This window comes from Rhinolophus sinicus, linkage group LG10 (genome assembly GCF_036562045.2).
Source record: "Rhinolophus sinicus isolate RSC01 linkage group LG10, ASM3656204v1, whole genome shotgun sequence".
NCBI classification, from domain to species: domain Eukaryota; kingdom Metazoa; phylum Chordata; class Mammalia; order Chiroptera; family Rhinolophidae; genus Rhinolophus; species Rhinolophus sinicus.
The window spans coordinates 46872324-46879392 of NC_133759.1; the positions used below are offsets into that span (position 1 = coordinate 46872324).

General features: G+C 37.2%; 1 pseudogene; it reads right to left on the bottom strand.

The window, feature by feature from the left end:
- Positions 1 to 5175: 5175 nt before the first annotated feature.
- On the bottom strand, positions 5176 to 6119 carry LOC109443583 (small ribosomal subunit protein mS35; annotated as a pseudogene).
- Between the last annotated feature and the right edge of the window lie 950 nt (positions 6120 to 7069).

Here is a 7069-nt window from a genome sequence, read left to right on the forward strand (position 1 = left end):
GAGGTCTCTACAGGCTTTTCTCCAAAAAGGACATACACATGGCCACTACATATATGAAAAGATGCTCAATGTCACTAATGATCAGAGAAAAGCAAATTAAAACCACAATGAGATATCACCTCACACCTGTCAGGATGGTCATCATCAATAAATCAACAAACAACAAGTGTTGGGGAGGACGTGGAGAAAAGGAAACCCTTGTGCACTGTTGATGTGGTTGCAAAATGGTGCAGCCACTATCGAATTCATTTTGAAGATTCCCAAAAAAATTAAAAATAGAACTTATGACACAGCAATTCCACTTCTGAGTATTTAACCAAAGAAACCCAACACTAATTTGAAAAGATATATGTACCCCTATGTTCATTGCAGTGCTATTTACAATAGCCAGGATATGGAAGCAACCCCAAGTGCCCATCAATAGACGACTGGATAAAGAAGTTGTACATATAGACAATGGAATATTACTCATCCACAGAAAGAATGAAATCTTACCATTTGCGACAACATGGATGGACCTAGAAAGTATTATGCTAAGTGAAGGTAGACTGAGAAAGACAAATACCATATGATCTTACTTATCTGTGGAATCTAAAGAACAGAATAAATGAACAAACAAAACAGAAACAGACTCATAGATGCAGAGAACTGATGGTTGCTAGAGGAAAAGGGTTGGGGAGCTGGGTGAAAAAGATGAAGAGATTAGGAAATATAAATTGGTACTAGTTACAAAGTAGTCACAGGGATGTAAAAGTACAGCCTAGAGAATACAGTCAGTAACATTCCAACTAGGTATAGTGCCAGGTGGGTACAAGACTACTAATTGGGGTGGGGGGGGTCACTTCATAAATTTTGCAAATGTCTAACCACTCTGCTGTTCATCTGAAACTAATATAATATTGAATGTCAATGGTAACTAAAAATGTAAGTAATTCTTAAAATTTCTGAATACAACAACAACAAAAGAATAAGCTATGTTTTCTCTAGACTTGAGGACAGGGAGTGCTGCTATGAATGGTTTGAAGATATCCCCATTTCTTTAAAACAATCTTTAACTTATCAAGGTCCTATAAGAAGGGGACATGGAGTGAGGTGAGGTGTACACAGAATACTCCTTCAGACTTAAACCAACAACTTCAGCAATGAGTGTAATGAGAATAGCAGAAAATCACAATCACAGGGAGCATGACACCGAACCGTACTTTGTGAATGTATTTATAACACATTCCTATCATGTGTATGTTTCAGTGAAATGCAGACTTTTAATGAAATGAAGCACAACATTTCACAAAAAGTTAGGGAGCTGATATCTAAAGTATGCAATTTTCTAAATTACTATAATTGAAGTTGTTACGTAGTGAGAGGGATGACTTGAAGAGTTCCCTAATTGGTCTCCAAGCATGCCAAGATTTCACCAGCTAATGAAATGCTCTCATTAACCCATGCTTCTTTAAAGTCCTCAGAGAAAACTGCTAGTTTTCAGGTGAGTGAAGATGCCAACACTTTCACCGCTCTGTGTTTCTGATGGGTGAGTTGATGCAGGAGAGAGATTTACATGCAATTGCTCCTTCCACATCACCGGCTTTTCTTATGGGCAGGCAGGTGGATGAGTGGGTGGAGGAGGCTACCAATAATTCATGATATCCAAAGATATTCAAGAAATTTTCTACAGGCAACAGACACATTGGCAGCTGTATAATTATGTTGTTTACAAAGATGTATAGTAATTCTATTTCTCTACTAATGTAATTTCAATACATCTGGTTGGTGAGGAAGCCAAGCACAGAGAGAAAAAAGCATGTTTACCTGCTCAGGGTTAAGGACTTTGTTGAACAGTGATGGTGGTTGCCTCGGTGAACTTGCCTGCATATGCATTACCGGAGAGGTCTGCCTACCACCGTACCACTAGCCCCCAACCCATGCCTCATATGCCAGGTCCAAGATCCCAAAGTCCTCAGAGAAATGAAATGAGTGGAAAAGATGTGATTGAGAGGAAGCCCACTGATTGTCTTCACTTTCTTGTAATTATATTCGGATGTCCCTTGCTGTGAAACAAAATGGTCACATATTTAGAGGAAGACAAGAAAAAGAAAACGTGGGATGGGAGAAAGAAAGGAAAGTGGAGAGGAAGGGAATGAAGTCCATGCTGTCCTCATAAAATAAATAGAAATATTCCCTCTTCCTCTATGTTTTGAAAGAGCTCATACAGAATTGGTACTATTTATTTCCTAAATGATTGATAGAAATAATCAGTAAAGCAAGCTGAACCTGTAGTTTTCTTTCTGGGTAGCATTTTTAAATAAACTTTTTATTTTTTCACTAAATTTATTGGGGTGACATTGGTTTAAAAAATTATATAGGTTTCAAGAGTACATTTCTATAATACATTACCTATATACAAAAAGTGCCAAAAAATGTACATATATTAACAGATGTTATCTGTGTACTACTTTTCGAAGTTGAATTGAATTATGGTAGCAATGTGTAGTATGACATTCACTCAAAACATGGTGTTAATCAAATGAATGTTAGCGTCATTCATTATATTACAATTTTAATACAGTTTTTGCCTTTCTTGAAATGTGTATACATTTTTTGGCACCTTCTGTATTGCGTTGTGTATTCACCACCCAGAATCAGTTCTCCTTCCATCACCATATATTTGACCCCATTTATCCTCTTTTACATCCCCTCTTCTCCCCTTACCCTCTAGTACCAATAAACCTTTGTCTATGAGTTTTTGCTTGTTTGTCTTGTTTGTTTCTTTCAGTTTATATCCCAAATATGAATGAAATCATATGGCTCTCAACTTTTTATTTCTGACTTATTTTGCTTACATGATAATCTCAAGATCCATCCATGTTGTCCCAAATGGCAGTGTTTCATCTTTTCTTAAAGTCAAGTAATATTTCATTGTATACATGTACCACATCTTCTTAATCCAGTCATCTATCGAAGGATACTTCAGTTGTTTTCATGTCTTGGTCAACATGAATAATTTGGCAATGAACATAGGAGATAGATAGATAGATAGATAGATAGATAGATAGATAGATAGATAGATAAATGTCTTCAGATTTTTTAGGTAGATACTTAGAAGAGGGATTGCTGCGTCATGCAGTAATTCTAGTCTTAATTTTTTGAGGAACCTCCATACTGTTTGCACAGTGGCTGTACCAGTTTACATTTCGACTAGCATTGTATGAAGGTTCCATTTTTCCCATAAGTCTCCATGCAGTCTTCTGATGGGACTGTCTGCCTCTACTAATTTTATTAATAATCTGGCAAGTGTGCTGGATGCCATACCAGGTACTGTCTTGTGACAAATCAGTTAACTTCAATTGATGTGTGAGGCTGTTATTCTTCCCATTCATTGAGGATCCAAGGTCACAACAGCAGTAACTGACTGATTTAAACCTAGGTCTCCCTGCCTCTTAGTACAGTACTTCTTTAAACTCAAGAAGCAGTATCTTATGTGTAGGGACTTCTGGGTGAGTCCTCTGGAAATCAGTTTTTCCTTTTAATTTCTTATTTCCAAGGTATCACTTGGTCTTAGGCTTTACTTTGAGATCAGTCAACTGAGTCCCAGAGGGCTCTCTGATTTTAAGCCCCTAAAAATATTAAACAACAAGGAGGAGTAGGGAAAGATTAGATCGTATATCTCTGAATATCTTGAATAACATTTCTTCCATTACAACCCACTGGAGAACACTGGTTATTTGATCGTTCACTTTTTTTTTCACAAAAGCAACCCTTAAAATAATAAATCCTTAACTTAAATTAATATCTTCAATCTACTCTTCCATCTCACCCTCTCAAATCTGATCTGCAGGACGTGAAATCAAGTTAAAATATACTGACATTCTGTCAACCATGTCCTTACGGAACAGATTCAAGGGTCTGCTTTGTTTGAAATGATCATCATGAGTTGATGTGTAAAAAGTAAGTAGTTCTATAGTTTCATACATGTCAAAATCTGCAACACACTATTTCCTAATTGCTGTTTTGTGACCGCACACATGTATAAAATCCATGTAGCTGTTTCGGTAGTTCTCTGGCACTGCCTATACTCCACAAAATAGCAAACTGCAACGATTTGCAGTGTCCTGTGGCTCAAGCTTTTCAAAGCCTTCCTGCCTCATCTAAAAGATTCTGTCATGGTCATATAGCCTTCTGGGCCTAGGTTTCTGCCAGTTTCCATAAAATGGCAACTGGACATAATTGACCTAAATAACTTTAAGTTTCCTTCCATGTCTAACATTTTAGAATACTATTTTAAATACATTCAGCTGGCATTGTACTAACTAGGATTTTTTTATCTCAGTGATTTTGTTTATTTTGATCTTACTCACTTGTGGACAACTTTGGAAGTGGTAAGAAATGACTTACAGATATACTTAAAAATGCCAAATTGACAGCTAAATTGAACAGAATGTTTCTTAGGTCAGTTCTAATTTTGTCATTTACTCCAATTAAACTCAAGGTTCTTATACCTCATGTCTCACCAAAGCTGTGGAAGCTCTAACCGGGAATCGACAGATGAATACCAGTTAATCTCCATTTCCACTTTTCTGCAAGCTTGGGTTTAGAGAAATAAGCCCTAGAAAATAGAAAGCAGGATACTAAACAAAGTTAAATCAATATAAAGTGACCCAAAATAGAGGGATGAAAACAACTTTTTAGGTTAGAAAATACTCCCAAGGACCTGTTTCTAATCAGAATTACCATCTGCAAAAAAGCATTGGACAGACAGCAGTTATGTGAACAAAACACTGAACAGGGGACTGGATTCTAGGCTTAGCTTCCCAAATAACCAAAATCATAATTCAAAAGCAACCGATCAGTGTTAATTTGTAGGGAAACGAATGCAGCATGTGAAAAAATAACCATATACAATATATATATATATATAAACTAAAGTTGTTATCACAGAAATAAATCAAAACACTTTAGATCCAGAAGAAATCAGAGATCTAATTAGTCTAAAATTGCCCCAGTGTATAAATAAGAAAATTTGTGAATAATCATTGCCACTGTACATTAGTATGAAAGGAATAATTTTAACTGAAGTAAAACAATGTCTTTTTTTTTAACACTTTCAACTTTATATCAAATTAGGTAACAATTACATATATACCATAAAATTAATAAATCAAGCAGATTTTTCTACGTAATTCAAGTCAGATTTCATAGTCTCTTCATTGATTCTTTGTACTGAGAAAGGGACTAACGACAGACGTTTTGTAATCTTCAACTTCTTTGGTACCGAGGAGCTCTTCTTTATTTACTTCCAGATTTTTGTCTGTGGCTTTAATTTGGAGAAGTGTTTCTAGGATGTTCTTTTCTGAGGAGGTAGTTTTTTATATATGCTCTTTCATGTCTGCTTCAACCTTATTTTTCTCCCATTCTTCAGTTTTCCAAGATTCCTGGTATAAAACTTTTAGGAGATACATTGTATAAGCAAAATTCTGTCTCTTTAAAAGGCACCCATCTGTCTTGATGTAAGCACATCTGTGGTCTTCAGTATCGCTCTCCTACAAGTTCAATAATAAGTTTCCCCTTTGCATGATCATCTAAATTCAAACAGGAAAGTTTAACCCTTAAGGTTACCACTCGTGCTTTGGAGTTTTGACTAGATGGTCCTGATGAAACATAACCAGCTGTGTCAATTTCAATTGGCAAATGCTTCTCGCATTTCTCTTCACTGTCTAGTACAGCTGGCCACCCAGTGCAGAAACCTCTTAAGAGCTTCACAGTGCCTTTTCATTGCTACAGGAACCAAATGCAGAAAATTGAGGATCTTTGAAAGTCCTAGATTTCTCTCCTTTGCCCTGGCACTCCCTTCCTTACTAGACAACCCATTCGAACAGGAAAAGGTACTGCCCAGGGTTTAAATGGTGCTGCTACAGGGTAAACACTAGGCCAGTCCTGGTCTCTGTCCTAGGTGGTAGTACCTTTCTTCTCAGTGGCCTTTCAGATGTGAATATGCTTTCTGTTGTACATGGGTCTGGTCTCCGGGCAAGAGTAGCTAGGGACAGGGGACATGGCAGTGGAGAAGGCATGCAGGGTCCTGGCCCGCAGTTGCAGGTGAGCCACGCAGGGAACACTGCAGCCACCATGGCTGCCAAGACATGTATTAACTAGGATTAATCAACATGTATTAATTGGCGTGTTCCCAATAGTTCTCAAAATACAATATGTCTCAGATTCCCCTGGAAGGCATGTTAAAGCACAGATTGCTGGGCCCCACCCCGGACTGCTCTGATTCATTAGGTCTGGGGTGGGTCCTGAAAATCTAAACTTCTGATAGATTGCCAGGTAATGCTGCTGCTGCTGCTGCTACTGATTTAGACCAACCCATTGCTTTCCTCTCCAATATTCCACAGATAAATGTAAAGAAGGGGAGAGAAGTAAGATCGTCTGTCCAATGTCATACAATAAGCCTGTTCCAGAGCCAGTTGTACTGGTCATCAGCCCTTTGTACTGTTTCTGCATGGTCTCCCATGTTGTCTACGTTTTTCTGTAACATTTGGAGATATTTCCTAAAGAATATTGTTAATATGTTTCTCTGCAGTACAGTGTTATATGGTGCCTTTGGTGGACACAGTAAGAAGAGTACATATGCCATGACAGAAGACTTATAACATAAGAAATGAAACACTCAGGGAAATTACATGTTCCCTACCTTTTAATTTCATCAATATCGCTTGGTATCAACCTATTATTTATGTTTTTGTAACTCCCCTGACTTCGAAAGTATTAATGCAGGCATACCTTGTTTTATTGCACTTCACTTTATTGTGTTTCACAAATGTTGCATGTTTTACAAATTGAAGGCAGACCCTCTACCAGCAAAAAGATTATGCCCCATTTTATTGCGGTACTTTCTTTATTGCCGTGGTCTAGAACTGACCCTGCAACATCTCTGAGGCATAGTTTTATTCACTCTATTGCCAGAAATATAAGTTAAAATAATCAAAGCCACTTTACATAATAATGGAACATTTCAAATTAAATATAGAGGGAAGTTTTCATGCATGACAAAACTATCAAGAACACCATCTATCCT